General features: G+C 39.7%; 1 long non-coding RNA gene across 9 annotated transcripts in view; it reads right to left on the bottom strand.

Moving 5' to 3' along the window:
• Window positions 1–16,993, bottom strand: part of LOC309610399 — a 216,037-nt gene that overhangs the window by 112,517 nt on the left and 86,527 nt on the right. The window lies entirely within an intron of this gene.

The following is a 16,993-nucleotide window of genomic DNA, read 5'->3' as shown; positions in this document are numbered from 1 at the left end:
ACAAATCAAGGTCCAAGAGCGTGCGGGGAGGGCTAAGATGCGGCCCCCGCAAGAGGGGCGCAGGGCGCAGAGACCGGAGGACAGAGGACGCAGGATGGCGGGGCGGGACCCGTGACGATATCACTTAGCAGCTGTGCGGCCTCAGTTACACCTGTGAAAGTGAGTATTGATGCCTAGCTTTACAAGGCTCTTGGAACTCAGGGGAGTTTGGAAATGGTGACTTCCTAAATAAGTATCAGGTCACGCCCTGCTTGGAGCGGTGAAAACAGAACAAGCTTGATTGACACAAGGGGATTAACAAATCGAGAGCCTGGTCTGGGGCATCCCACGCTGCGACACCAGGCCCTGTAACAAGGGAACCAGGTCACTATCTATAGCCGTGGAAAGATCTTCAGGATAGATAGATAGATACTGAATATAGTTCCCTGTGCTATACAGTAGGTGCTTCTTCATCTATTTTATATACAGTAGTGTGTATATGTTAATCCCAAACTCCCAATTTATCCCTCCCCTGTCCCATTTCCTCTTTGCCAGGATATATTATGAAGCGAAACAAAGTACAGAAACGTGTACAGGACGCTACATCTTGTATAAGAACCAGGGGCTGGGGATATAAGGATAAATACATCCCTATTTGCCTTTATTTGCGTAATAAAACAAAGACTATATATGAATTAATAGATGTGTTTCCTTTCAGATGGGAGACCATAGGGCGGGGATAAATGGGATAAAAATAATATTTCTCAATGCATATATTCTTATTTTGAGTCAAAAATTTTAAATTGAGTCTCAAAAAAATCAAGAACCATATTTTCTTAAATCCTTCCCTTTTTCAGGCTATAGATCACATTTTTCCCCCCCATAGATCACATTCTTAAACATTGCAGTGTCAGGGCACAGAGAAAATATACCTGCCTAGACTCTTCAGGATCAAACCAAATTAAGATGATTCTCTTCTACTGCAGGTGGATTGTATTCATCTAATACCATTGTGAAAGGTTTCTCGTCAAGGAAAAAAATCTCAATTCAAGGAACAAAAATATTTTCTGAGCTGTGTTAGTAATATGCTTCTGAGGCCAAGTTGCTGAATATCTCCAAGTGCTGTGAAAACTGATCATCCTGTAATTTGTGTTTTATCTTTTTTTCCCCAGACCCTGAAGTGTTTTTTTTGCCTGAAACACACACTGACACACCTTACCTCAGGGGAAACAGTTATTCTTTCTTTTGGCTGCACAAGTTTGTTTTTGGCTTCCTATCCCTTCAGAAAAAAATTATGGCTTAAAGACACTCCAACGATCTGAGACAGGCAAAAAAATAAGTTAAATAAATGAGGCAGTGATAAGGACTAGTGAAAAAATGTCAACCAAGGGTATAAAATCTATTTTGAATAATAGGTCATGCTTTTCATTTTAGGTTCTCACCAAACCTAATTAAACTGCGCAATCAGCATGTACTCTTGAGAACCAAATATGACCCCAATTCTATGTTAAAACAATATATGATCACATGTATTACATATACAAACAAATATTCATGTATATGCCTCTAACATCTACTTGAATATGTAGTCTTTGATATATGACTTCTATATGTCAGATAAATACAGATACACTGTAAGCTAACAAAAGTAACTGGAAATCTGTTCAAAATGAAATTCTGTGCACAGAATTTCCATGAGCACACATGCACAGATATTTAATGATACTAGTTTCAGGCATTTGTCTGCACCAGGAGTTGTCAATGTGTTGGGTTCACGGAGGTATCTTGCCCAACAGTTTGTTTTGTTTATACTGAGCAGTTCAAAGGTATTTGAGAGAATATTTTTAAATTGGCCTCTTTCACTTAAAAATTCAAAATGTTAGACTCTCTTGAAAAAGTAGAATAATTGGAAACGAAATCAGCAACCCCACATGGCACCACTTGGCTGGAACAGATAACTGTCTGTTTTAACATGAGGGCCCTGGGGTCCTGATGGGGCTTCACCACTGAGCTATTGTTTATCATCATGTTAGTTCTGTGTCCACACTCCCCTCAAGTGTGGGGAAATCACAGGTAACCACAGAGGGATGTGTTTTAGAAGAAAAACTGTAGAGTTGACATAGTGCTTTATAAAGCGAATAATAGGTCTCTTTTTTATGCAAAAATAAAGCAAAGCAAATTGATCCTTTTCATCCAATGTGCTATCCCCACCCCAACTCCTATAGGCATCAGGCTTTGTGATCTTTGCTCAATACTTGTTCACCTGGAACTGGGACGGGGACCAGGCACCGAGGAAGGGTAACGTCTAGCCCTTCTCCTACAGGCGTTTATGAAAAAGATGTAAGGAAGAATCGGAGAATAAGATAGACAGTAAATCAGTGGGGTTACAGTTCAGGTACTCGAATCTATGGCCATCAAAATTGGCTGGGGTTTCTTGAGATTTTAAAAAGATCCAATTTCTATGACTACTAACCCTTGAACAACTTGGGGGTTAAGGGCACTGACCCTCTGTACAGTCAAAAATCAGTATGTAACTTGTAGTCAGCCCTCCTTATACACAGTCCTCTTCCTCTGTATTCGAGATTCTGCTTCCAAGCATTCAAATCAACCTCAGGCCGTGTAGCACTGTAATATTTACTATTGAAAAGTTCGAGTATAAATGGACCAGGCAGTTCCAACCTGTGTTGTTCAAGGGTCAATTGTATAAAGATAAACGACAACAATTGAAGAAATTTCTCCCAAACAAAATAATTCACATTAAGACAGGAAGAGCCTTCTTAAACTGATTATAGCACAACTCCTGAGAGTAGCAGTTATTAAAGCAGGAGACTCTAGAATTCCTTGAGTGTTTTCATCACAAAAAAAGGAATACAATGATAATAAAGAGGGTGGGAGGAGACTCTTGGAGGGGATGGACATGCTTATGGCATAGATTGTGGTGATGGTTTCAGGGGTGGATACTTAACTGCAAAGTCATCTGGGTGTATACATTAAATATGCAAAGCATTTTGTATGTTAATCATACCTGAATAGACTGGGATTTTTTTTTAAATCAATTACTTGAAGATTCAGCGTCTCCTAAGGCTATTATCAGAGTAAAGAAGATGTGGTACATATATCCAATAGAATACTACTCAGCCATAAAAAAGAATGAAATAATGCCATTTGCAGCAACATGGATGGACCTAGAGGTGATTACACTAAGTGAAGTCAGAAAGACAAATACCATATGATATCAGTTACAAGTGGAATCTAAAACATGACACAAATGAACTTATATATGATACAGAAACAGACTCACAGACATAGAGAACAGACATGGGATTAGCAGATGCAAACTATTATGTGGATAGTATATAATACTATCCATATATCCATCTTGATGGATAAACCACAAGGTCCTACCGTATAGCACAGAGAACTATAATCAATATCCTGTGATAAACCATAATGGAAAATAATATGAAAAAGAATGTGTATATATATATATATATATATATATATATATATATATATAAACTGAATCACTTTGCTGTACAGTAGAAATTAACACAACATTGTAAATCAACTATATTTCAATAAAATAAAAATTTTTTAAAAGAATATTATCAGAGGCTATCCGAGAAAGAATTCAATTCCCTCCTAGAAAAAAAAAAAGAATAAATGGTGTCTGTCAAACACCAAGGCCAATGATGCAGCATAGGAACGTGGATGTCTCTGTTTTCCTAGATTTGCAGTTACACAGGTTTCCTAGAAACAACCTACTGTCAAATAAAACCTGGTCGGGTCGTTTAAACACCAAAGGCTGTGATTGGGAGTGAGGCATTCATGAACCTTTCCTGTCCCCACTGAACACCCCTCCTGACTCTCCCATCCCTCCCGTTGATGGCCATTATTTAAAAAGAAAGAAGACAAATGACCAACCATGTAAGTCATGTGGCGCTGAAAAGGTCATGCTAACAAAGCCTGTAGCTGCCTTTTAGAATGTGTTTGAAGGATTTAAAACCTCATTACTGTGTCCAGGATTGTAAAGAGGAAATGATAACAGGGGTTTCAATGAGAATTCAAGGCAGAAGAGCTGACTATTTTCTTGTTACATTAAAAGCACGTGTTGCTGACACAACGAGGAGCCCAGGTGCCATTGCTTCAGGTACTGCGTGCATGTAACCAAGCAGGACCCTAGGGGACCTTCCCCAGACAGACCCGTCTCCCATATCCTCTGCTTTTGCTCCTTTCTGAAGTACCTTTATAATAGCATCTCATGCGTATTTCCTGAGTTTTTCAGATGCTAAAACCACCACCAAATGGAAGAAATTAACTACTTGAACATGAGCTCACAGCCCCCCTTAGACCTACTGGCACCTAAGGATTGATAGTGTTAACCCCTGTGACACTGCCCTGTTACCTCACCATCAACCAGTCAGAGAATTTTGCATGAGCTGATCACATAGCCTGGAAAGCCCCTCCTTCACCTGGCCTTTAAAAATGCTTTCCTGAAACCCTCTGGGGAGTTTGGAGTTTTTTGGGCATGAGCCACCCATTCTCCTTGCTGCGCCCTGCAATAAACCTTTCTCTACCCCAAACTCCAACGTTTTGGTTTGTTTCGCTTCACTGTGCATCAGGCACGTGAACTTGCATTTGGTAACAGGGAGACTGAGGACACCCCATTAGGGCACCCCTCTCCCTCTCCAGAGCCTGGGCTGGGAGCAGCTGGGGTGATGACACCTGTTTCAGATGCCAGGACTCAGGGTTCCATCTTACCATCATCTTCTGTCCTCACCTACCAGTGAGACAGGCTTTGTGTTCATGAAATAAAATGTATCACTTGAGTTCTGCCCCTCACCTTCCCTTCTTTTTCAGGTTTCATCATCTATTTCTAGAACTTTCCCCTTCCTAGGAATACTGCCTATATTACTTCATTTGAAGGATTTCTCATTCTTATTTGCCCCTATATGTTCCATGTCTGTTTACTTCCCCCCACCCCGCAAATTCCTGATTCAAGACATTTCTTCCAGCTTTATTGGGGTATAATTGACAAGTAAAAGTGTGTATGTGTACGGTGTGCAGTGTGAGGAGTTGATATATGTATGCATCGTGAAATGATCACCACAATCAAGCTATGTGACACAGCCATCACCTCATAGTTCACGTGTGTGTGGTGAGAACACTTACGATCTTAGCAAATTTCAAATGCACAAGACAGTATTATTAACATGCCATAAACTAGATCACCAGAACCTAGTCATCTTATAACTGGAAGTTTGTACCTTTTGACCAGTATCTCAAGGCATTTTCATTCCATCCCATTAACTATAGGATCAGAGCCAGCTTTGAAAACCTTTTTTTAAATTAATTTTTATTGGAGTATAGTTGATTTACAATGTTATGTTAGTTTCTGCAGTACAACAAAGTGAATCAGTTATACATATACCTATATCCACTCTTTTTAGATTCTTTTCCTGTAGAGGTCATTACAGAGTATTGAGTAGAGTTCCCTGTGCTATACAGTAGGTCCTTATTAGTCATGTATTTTATATATAGTAGTGTGTATATGTCAATCCCAATCTCCCAATTTATTCCTCCTCCCCCTCTTTCCCCTTTGGTAACTGTAAGTTTTTTTTCTACATCTGTGACTCTATTTCAGTCTTGTAAATAGGTTCATTTGTACCATTTTTTAGATTAAGCTTTGGAAATCTTAAGGCTCATTTTATACAAAGGAAATGAAAGCCTTGTTACAAGATACCACATTCAGTGGCATTTATTATTAGAAGGACTGGTTAAAATCTCTACCTATAAACATTCTTGTTCAACAAAGCTGGAGAAATTAACCTCCCATAACAAAATGTAAGAGTTCCTTAATTTGAAAAGTTCTGACATGGGAAAACCTGAATTTGCATGAGAAGAAAAAAAAAGGCAAAACCAAACCAAAACAAAAACCCAAACATCACAATTTTATCTAATGTATCTGTAACAGAATTCATTTACAAATTGCCATTTATCCATAATATTCTCAGAACCCGTATTCAGGAATATTTCATGAGATACTATTAAGATAAATAAGGAAGAACCAAAAAATAAAAGATAATAACAGGGAATGCCATCAACTGTGGCAAACAGGAGTGAACATACTGCCAAAGGGACAGCCACTGATCAGATGAACTGGATTGCTGCCAGGCGGGAATGCTGACACAGTGTTTCTGAATTTTCAAAAATTTCAAGAAAAACAAGACATTGATAATCTATTTTTTAAAATTATCAGTAGGTAATTAAATGTTTTTTAAAGCAAACAATGCAAATCTTGAGCCGTATTTGCCTCAACAGTCACTGCATTTTAACCTCTGGCCTAAGGTTATCCTGATTGTGTGATTGTGATTCCACTGGAAAGGCTCTGAGGTGGATATGTTGTTTTTCAAGTTTGTTTGATTGTTTTAAATATATAGAACTTTGGGGTACAGATCTTGGTTGGCCTCTTTTGCATCATGCTCCAATCCTTATTAAAAGCTCTTTCCAGCTCCACAAACTCTGCCAGAGATAGGAAGTAGGTTTCATCTCACTTGCCATTTCAAATCAAGTAGTAGTGGCAGCTGGAGAGAGTTCTGTCTTGAGATGGAGTGGGCTCTAGCAGGAAGCAGTGCTGGGATCGATTAGTTATGTCTACCATGAGCACATGCTAGGTAGTGGTGACATGCAAGTCTTATCTCTACCATCTGGGCTCACAAATAAAATCCAAATTCCAACATATATTTCAAAGCTTTAGAAAACCCTACTTATATTTATAGCATACTACACTGCCGATCCCTTTCTTCCAATATGTATCTTACACAACCTCTCCTTCCCCACACACGTGTGTAAGAAGAGGTTTCTCACTCCCCATGTTCCCACACTCTTCCAAATTTTTGATAATGAGTACCACTGTCTAACATGCAATCCATTCTTTCTGCTGTTTGCCAGGTATTCAACATTCAGCTCAAATATGGTGATATTTGTATATCCTTTCTATATATGCATATATATATATATCTCATTTTTTAACTTTTTACTTTATATTGGAGTATAGTTGATTAACAATGTTGTGTTAGTTTCAGGTTTATGACAAAGTAATTCAGTTATACATATATATACATGTATCTATTCATTTCCAAATACTTTTCCCAATTATGTTGTTACAGAATATTGAGCAGAGTTCCCTGTGCTATACAGAGGGTCCTTGTTGGTTATCCATTTTAAATACAGCAGTGTGTACATGTCAATCCCAAACTCCCTAGCTGTCCCTCCCCCCACCCTCCCCTATATATATATATATATATATATATATATATATATATATACTTTGTATATCTGTCCTAGACATCTGATCTCAATTTCTCTATGCTCCTGCTAAATTTTGTGTCCACGTTTACAGGAAATTTTTTCAAATTGTATTATGCTTCCCCTAATACATCGTGAGCCTTTCAAGGTCATAACTTGTGTCTTCATTACCTGTGTATACCTAGCATCTAGACAAAACCAGATTCTGTGTTTGTTGAATGAATGAGCAGATGAATGAAGCAGTGACCTTGGATGACACACAAATTTGATTCAATGGCATCTCTTAGGTCAAACTTCCCCAGACTTCAGTTATTCATGTGGTACTTTCACAATTTCTGCTGTATCAGCATTCCAAAAGTGACTTACAAGTTTTAAGTGTCACTGAAAAGAACACAGCATAGCGTGGTGCTTTAAATTTAGAAAGTGAGAAACTCTATTGTGATTTGTGTGATCAGATCTCTCCATCCTTCTGAGGCAGAAAGCAACTTGCCAAAGTTTTACATCCCTGTGCGCACCTGACTATACACCTATAATTCAAGCAACACTATCCATTAGCCATTGTTTTCATGTTATACTTACATTAATTTCCAATACATATTCAAATAAATATGAGTATTAAATCATTTTTTTTTAAAGTTTGTCCCTTTATCATTGAAAGCCATGTTATAAACCATCAGGGCACATGCACCATGCTTGAGGAAACAATGATTTAAGTGATTTGTTCTTGAAAGCACACCATTTGACACATCACATGGATGACCCATCAATCACTGTGAAGATGCCATTGACTTGAGGATATCTGTTTTATGGATGATTAAACTGAAGCCCCGCGTATACAGCATTTCCTTAGTGAGCGTCATGAAGGTAGCTCAAACAGATGGTGTGACACACAATTCTTATACCCTAAATACCAGCCACTAATGCCCTGTGCAGAGCAGATTTATTTTAACAAGATTGCAGCCTGCATGATCCCCTTTTATTCCTATACAAATGGAACTAGTTATTGATTCTCCCCTTTATCACACAGAAGTACAATTTGAAATCACAGTAGTCATTTTTAGTACATGGACACCCATGCCCAATAGCCTCTAGGTATCCTTGTCAGAATAAATCACCAGTACTGCCTGCCATAATGAGGCCAGTTGCCCAATTAGATGCCCCATCAGGCAGAGAGGCTGGGCGTCTTCAGGGTCCAGAAGAGCCTGAAGAACACACACGATAGAGCTTTCTCAGGCAAATGGGTTCTGGTTCTTTGCCTGGATTTTGTTCACAGAGATTCTGCGCTCCAGTCCGTGTCCCACTCCCTTTACCCAACAAGAGTACAGTTAGTTGTTCCAAAAGGAGATGAAGGAAACTCACGTCACACAAAAATCTCGAATGTGCCGCCGGCTACTAAAATCTCTGCTGCTTTGTTTCTTTTTCTCTCTCCCTCATCTTAATAATAATTAATCACATTTTAAGATGAGTTCATGTAATCACCGTGGTGATTCCATACGGTATTCAAGAATTTTCCATGCCCTTATACCACTTTTAATATTACTCACTCAATACTTCATAAGAATTTCCTTTAAGTTGACCTTATTGTTTCTAACCAAAGGCTAAAGCACTCATCAGTGACTGTATATGATGAAACAATTACCCAACTATTATTTTTAAAAAATTGGTCTCAGCATCCTCTAAAATCGTTTCACCTCACTTTTGAGAACACTGAACTATGTCACTTGACTACCAGAGAGTCTTGGGAGCAGTGCATTAGTTATTAATTTATTTTCCTTCATTGCCAAATTCACCCTTTATCATCTGCATTGCAAAAGTGGACATGGGCCCTTTGAATATTTCTCCATTGCTAGCCGGTACAACGTTAAGCTTTGTCTAGAGTGACTGAGAGAAACATTGCAAGAGGAATGAGTTTTGCTTCTCCATATAAACAGATGCCCTTCTGCACCACCCCTGTGGAAATTTGTGGGGGGCAAAGGAAACTGTGGTAAAGATGAAGTATGTTGTGAGTAGTAGAGTCTTTTGTCTCTGACCCTGGAGTCTCGTGTCTTCTGCTGGCATTCCTGAGACTGTGGAAGAGTAACTGGTATACTGTCAGTAGAGCAGAATCTCAGACTCTTCATGATTCTTGACAGTGGGATGGAGAGAGACTGACCAGGGGCTGTTCGCAGAGGTGGGTCTTGCAGGGCCTTGTTGGCCATGGTATACATAAAGGAAAACGTGAACTTGTAATGACCATGTGGTTCCCTTTCTGCTGGGTCTTTAACCTTTCAACCTAATTATCTCATAAATATTTTTTAGTTCCCCATTTAGGTGGTCCAGTGGATTTTTCTTTCCTAAGATAGAAGGAAGAAACTTTTCAAGGATTCTTTCTCTTCTCCAATCCACATCCTGCCAAAATTTCATCTGCTTTCAGGGATTTTCTCAAAATTCTCTTCTGATTAAATATGCCAGTGCTTCTCCAGTGGTGACAAAATACACCGAAGTCCTTGCCTTGGCTGAAGTGACCATCACAGTTTAGCCCTATATGTCCTTCCAATCTCACCTCCTGATCCATCCCCTATAATCTATGCATCTCTGCCAGGGAGGTATGATTCTATTAAAGCTGGTCCTCCTGGAGGAGGAATTCTTTTTTCACTAACTACTAGTTAAGTCTCCTATAACCATCGAGACCAAGTTCCACTTTTCCCCAAAATAAAGTTCAGTAAACTCTGTTCTATGTCTACTTTTCTTCCCTGTCTAAATTTCCAGAGTAGGTCCAGGTAATTTAGCGTAATGTCTGTATGTGCTGATTTCCCAAATCAAGGGCTAAATTTGGAAACAGCTTAAAGTCTTCATCTTGCTTCTCTGAACCAAAAACCTCAGAAGGGATCTCATCTTTTGTGACCGCATGGCAATTCTTCCACTTCCTTCCAGCCATAAACCACTGTACACAGGAATGGACACATGACCCAAGAAGGACCAACCAGTCACCAGCCCCTCAGTGCACTCACCCCTCTCCCACCATGGCAACTGGCCAAGGGGCAAGGTTGGTAACCCAAGCAGATGAGAGCTCTTCTTTAGGAGGCTTTGAACTGAAACTGGTATGAAAAAAAATTTTTTTTTGTTACAAGGTGGTACAAATGTGAGCCTAGGTCTGTATTTGGCCTCAATCCCTTCCTTGTGGAAAAGTTTCTCTGGGGAAATGAAGACCAGGCACAAAAACAACAGCAACAAAACAACAAAGAAGAAGAACCCAGAAAGTATCTTGACATGGCTCATTTTCTTTTTTTTTTTTTTATAGCATTCATTTTTTAATTGAAGTATAGTTGATTTACAATATATTAGTTTCAGGTGTACAACATGGTGATTCAAAATTTTTAGAGATTATACACCATTTATGGTTATTATAAAGTACTGGTTATATCCCTTGTGCTGTACTATATTGTACCATATTGTAGCTTATTTAGTTTTTATACATCTTTATTGGAGTACAGTTGCTTCACAATGCTGTGTTAGTTTCTGTTGTACAACAAAGTGAATCAACCATTTGCACACATATATCCCCATATCTTCTCCCTCTTAAGCCTCCCTCCCATCCTCCCTATCGCACTAAGTCGTTGCAAAGCACCCAGCTGATCTCCCTGTGCTATGCAGCTGCTTCCCACTAGCTATCTATTTTACACTTGGGAGTGTATATATGTCAGGGCTACTCTCACTTTGCCCTAGCTTCCCCTTCCCCCCTCCCTGTGTCCTCAAGTCCATTCTCTATGTCTGAGTCTTTATTCCTGCCCTGCCACTAGGTTCATCAGTACCATTTTTTTAGATTCCATATATATGTGTTAGCATACAGTATTTGTTTTTCTCCTTCTGACTTACTTCACTCTGTATGACAGACTCTAGGTCCATCCACCTCACAACAAATAACTCAATTTCCTTTCTTTTCATGGTTGAGTAATATTCCATTTTATATATGTACCACATCTTCTTTATCCATTCATCTGTCAATGGACACTTAGGTTGGATCATTTTCTTGTAACTCTCATTGTGAAGGCCATTTGATCTTCTACTTACTTTGAGAATGGATAAATTCCTCCTTGCCCATTTGTTCTGGGAGGTGAGTTACACTGACCTCCACTTATTACTAGGACACTGGATTAATTCACTTCTACTTCTAATTCTGAAGGTCATGCCCTGCGGCTGCATACTCTGCTCTCCCTGGTGGAGAGAATAAACATTGTCAGGAACAAATGGTGTCACCTCACGCATCTATACTACAAAGGGGGAATATTCTGCTTCACGTAAATTGGTTTTCATTTGCACATTGCTTACACTGGAGCAAATGTCAAATGCGTTTCTTTCATCCCCTTATTTCGTTCCTATTCTTGTAGTCATTACAGCCCTATCTTTACAGTTAAATCTTTGAACTACAGCGACCATTAGAATTGACTTTCTGAAATAACTCTATTAAAGATTAACGTTTTATTCAGCTTAGAAATGTGGGCCTATTGATTTAACTTTAAATATCACATTCTTCGTTTAGAGTGGATGTTTACTTTTCTACAATCTGCAGGGTCTGTGTTGTCTAAGAGGCGTCGGTCACTAAAGTTCTATAGATTGGTGTGAATCACCAATTACTTGATCTTCTAGTGAACCAGTGAACAATGCAGAACACAAACAGATTCCCACTATTTCAAATAAAAGGCATGTCTCCTTTAACAAGGAAACGTCTCTGTTTAGTTTTCTGTGTAATTAATTTCAGCAAAACAGTAAAATGCAATTGCTCTATGAAGAGAATAACTCTGTCTTGGGTGTGGTCCAATATATATGTTTGTTCTTCCCCAGTCTTTTTGAGGGAATCAAATTCTCATTCTAGAGCTGTGATTAGTCATAGCACACATGGGTACCACAATCCAGCCTTCATTGTAAAGCTGTTGTTCAGCTAAACTTGCTGGGTCCCTCCCATCATCTCCACACCTCAAAGAGCATCCCTGAACCCCAGTGAAAATTCCTTGAGCTCCATCAACTCTTTCATAAGTTTTTACTCTTTCGTAAGTTTTTTAGAACATATTATGACCAGCATCACACACCCAACAGAACACATATCCTGGAATAAGGTAAACCCAAAATCACGATCCATTTCCATTAGACATTAAACTTCTCTAAGCCTTTAGCTCCTTGTCCATAAGACAGAGATGATATGACTCATTATAAGGACTTTCCCATGAAACAGCCTACCCAGAGGACATTCTAGAAGTGTCAAGCACCTGGAAGATATTCAACAAATTTGAGTCTCCATTCTCTCCTGTTCTGAATGAAGGAGGCTGAGGAAGAGTGATATGAAAAGGCAGAAAGTGGGACTTTTTCAACAAATAATTGTTAATAAGGAAATTGACAAATTTTCATTTGGATTTAATATATTATATGGACCTAGTACTTTACTACAGACAATCAAAAAAGTGTTGGTCATGGCCCCTGCTCTCTGATCATAGGATAATGGTATGACAATGTACAACTGTAATGGTCTTTTTCTTGCAATTACATGATAGCACACATTTTGTATGGGGAGATGAAGCCTCCTCGACGTTCTGGAGATGGTTAGGGGCCATAGGAATGGACCAGACACTACCACCACTTTTTGGCAGAAGAGTAGACTGAAGCCAGAAATGCTAAGTGTCTTGCTGATGGCAGACAGCATCCAAGTGGCAAAGGAGGTGAAGCATCATCTCCTGACACCCTGATCGCTTGTCTTTTCCACTGTCCGTTTATAAACACATCCGTATGAAAACAATGTGGAACCATAATGATGAGGAGGAACAAATATTAATGGTTTACCACATGTCAGACCCTGTAATAGGTCTTTTTAATATACTTTTGCGATGGTTCATTTTATGTGTTGACTGGACTCGGCTAAGGGATGCCCAGAGAGCTGGTAAACATTCTTTCTTGGTGTGTTTGTGTGGGTGTTTCTGGATGAGATTAACATTTGAACTGGTGAACTGAATAAAGATCTCCCTCACCAACAGGGTTGGGCATCACCCAATCTGTTGAGGGCCTGAATAGGACCAAAAGGCAGAGGAAGGGTGAATTTGCTCTCTCTGCTTGAGCTGGGACATCTATCTCCCTTTGCCCTCAGACATCAGCACTCCCCGTTTGTGGGTGTTCAGACTGGACAGGACCTTACACCACTGGCTCCCCTAATCCTCACGCCTTTGGGTTTGGACTGGAATTACACCACCAGATTTCCTGGGACTCCAGCTTGCAGATGCAAGATCATGGGGCTTCTTAGCTTCTATAATCACGTTAAGTCAATCTCTCATAATAAATCTCTTTCTATATAACTACCAAACATATATCCTCTTGGTTCTGTTTCTCCGGAGAACCCTAATACAATTGCTTATTTTATCCATCTTGCTTATACTGTCAAACATTTCTGGTACAGACCCAGTATGCTAGACCACAGTTCCTTCTGCCCCAGTTGTAGCTATGGAGAAAGGAAGGGTAACTATAGCTGGCAAATCCTCAGTTTTTCTTAGCATTATTATCACCACCCCACAGGGCTGTCAATAAGGAGTATGGGAAATGCACAGTCCCCCAAAGTGGGTTTTCAGATACAGAGAAAACTCGGAAAATGGATGACTAGTGTGTTTTTGCACAACTGTACTAAAAAAAAAGTTAAGATAGTAGCCCAAATATTCATTGAATGATGCACTCAAAGGATGTTAGGTAGTATTTGATTTATTTGTTACACTGAGTTTGGTAACATATTTACCGGGAAATCGTAAGATAGAAACGCTTAGTTAATAGGAATCGCTTTGGGCAGGAAAGACCATAAAAAGTTGTCTTTATTGGGCAGTCCTTGGGGTCACTGCTTTAATTTGGAAAAAAAAAAATCATGCAGGGCTTGGAAAACTTGCTTCTAGAAGAGACCAATAACATAAAGACACTTTACTAGCCGACCTATTTATTTTTCTGGGAGAGGTGAATCCTTGTGAAGGTTAACCTGATCCTACAGGGAAGAAGGGAAGTTAAAAACAAAGAAGCACATTGGAATCTGTGTGAGTTTCTTGCCCATGTAGCTTAGCCCATATGTGGTAATGCAACTTCATTGGTAAATGAAATCTAAACAGCAGTTTAGAAGATGTGATTAGAAAAGAATGAATAAAGGATATGAACAGAAATGATCATTTGCTGTTAGTCCCACTTGACAATAAAACTAGAAGAGAGAATTTCTTCTTTGTTTAATGGATGAGTTGTGTAAATCTGAATTCTCCCCTTGCTTTATAATCTCATGGGGTTCTCAGCTCAGCCATGATTTCTGTTTCCTCGAGTTCCTAAAGCCAGGAATTCCTTTTGAGCAACCATATTATCCAAGTGAGATACATCAGTAAAAAGACATTCCGTCACTAAATTCCCTGCAGATTTGGGGAGCAATATGATTTAATCAAAAGAATTCTCTCTCATCTCTGCCTCTATTGGTGCAAATACTTTTTGACTAGAAAAGAATTTCAGGTTCTTCTTTGTGGTATTTCTTTGTGTGTTCCTGAATTCGTAGTATAAGCCAGTATATATTCATTCATTTGCAATGGTTTAGGGGAAAAAGAACACATTTTCATCTCTGACAGACAATAACTTTCAACTCTCACATCTTACTTAAAACAAGTCATTTCGTGGACAATCCAAGAGCAAGAAAATAAAAGAAACAGAAGTGTCCTCGAAATAAGTAACGTCACTCTTCACCTTGGGCTGTGTTTGGTGGAAAATTGGAGTGCTCTCTTCACATGACGGGTAAGATCACACACTCTGGAATTCAAACCCCTACTCTGCCCCTGGCCATTTGGGTTACCTATGATAAATGACATCACTTCTCTGTGCATCAGTTTTCCCATCTATAAAATGGGATTCATAATAGTATTACCCCCATGGTGTTGTGGTGAGGATTAAGCGAGTTAAAACATAGGAAGCAGTGAGAATAGTGCCTGGTATACAGTAAGTGCCCCATCAGTGCAAACCATCATGGATACTGTTATATACAAAGGTGGTCTCTGCAGCTCACTGTGTACAGCGGATCACATAATACTCCTCAGACCGTGATGACAGAGCCAAGATTAGAACTGAGGTCAACTTACCTCTAAATCTTTGTCTTTTTCCCATAACTAGGGGTATAGTTTTCTGGAATAAATATGCTTCCCTAATGGATCACACTGAACTGCTTAGGATCAAGGACCTCATCTGTACCTGGACCTCGTGTTGATCCCAATGTCTTGGATTTTGAGTTGATGCTGTGAAAGGGTGAGCTTTTCAGGAGATCTTGGGAGGTGAGTATTTTGCACAGAGGAAGAATAGGAATAATCTATGGCCAGAGGGTAGACTGTGGTTCTTTGTAAATATGTTCACAAATTCTTCAACTCTCCTCCCCTCTAATAGGTGGAGACTAATTCCCCTGGCATTGAGCGTGGGCTGAGTTAATGACCCACTTGTCATGAACGCAACATGTGAGAAGGGACAGTCTGTGTCTCTGAAATTAGGACATGAAAATCACTGCGAATCCCTCCTTCCCTTCTCTCTTAAATCCCTCACGTTGGGGAAATCCAGCTGCCGTGTCATGAGAACACTTAAGTGGCTCCATGAAGAGGCCACGGGGTAAGGAACAGAGGCTCCTGATGACACCCAGCGTGAACCTGACAGCTCCGTGAGGGACTCATTCCGGAAGGGGATCCTCCAGCCCCAGACAAGACTTGAGTTGACTGCAGCCCCATCACATCTTGACTGCGAGTCCACTGGAGACCCCGGGCCAGAGGCACGCATTGGAGCCGCTCCTAGATTCCTGACCCACAGAAGGTTTCTTTAAATACACACTTATTTTTCTAAGTTGCTAAACTGTGGGTGACTTGTGATGCAGCAATACATAACAAACACAATTAGACACTCAGTAAGTATTTAGTGGTTAAAGCGCTTCTCCAACAGTTTGCGGATGTCTCTGAAGACTTGTCATGGTGCCTGCCACGTGGCAGACTTTCTATCAACCCTCTTGACTGCATTCGTCCTAAAAGAATGTAGGTAATATTCATAGGGAGTCTTCATGGGAAACTTAATGAATAGTGGTCATTCTTTGCCTGTCTGGTCCGTATGCTCTTATTTGTTGTTTTCTCAATTTTACCCTGAGGATGAAGAGTTTGAACTCTCACTCCTGGCTCCACATTTGGATACACGACTTAAATATTCACAATATGTCCAGGGTGCTACTCGTTCAGGGATGAACACAAGAACAAAGTCTGTTCAACAAGGGATTCTTGGGAGTTCAGAATTTTTGAGGATGAGCCACCCATTCTCCTTGCTTGCCCTGCAATAAACCTTTCACTGCTCCAAAAAAAAAGAGAGGGGGAATTCTTGGTGAAATGTCTGGGAATAAAATCTTTCCATCTGCTGGATTTGAAATTAGAAAGATATAAACCCTGAAACTGTTGGGGGCCGTCCCACAGTAAGAGCCTGACTGGGTCTGAACACAACACAGAGGAAATCCGTATTGAGAAATGGAAAGAAACCAAGTCCTAAGAAAGCCCTCAGTCCAACTTTGCAATATACCATAATGGCCCTTTTCAGGTGCATGATCCAACTAATTGCCTTATTTGGCTTAACAAATTTTGACTTGAGTTTTCATAATTTGTAACCAAAGAAGTCCAATGAACGTAGGGATGTGTGTGAGACCTGACAGATCCTGCTGTCTGCC

This window comes from Balaenoptera borealis (genome assembly GCF_965194805.1).
Source record: "Balaenoptera borealis genome assembly, chromosome: 14".
In the NCBI taxonomy this organism is placed as follows: Eukaryota; Metazoa; Chordata; class Mammalia; order Artiodactyla; family Balaenopteridae; genus Balaenoptera; species Balaenoptera borealis.
The sequence above is the reverse complement of the archived record's forward strand: the minus strand, read 5'-3'. Positions and strand labels throughout refer to the sequence as shown.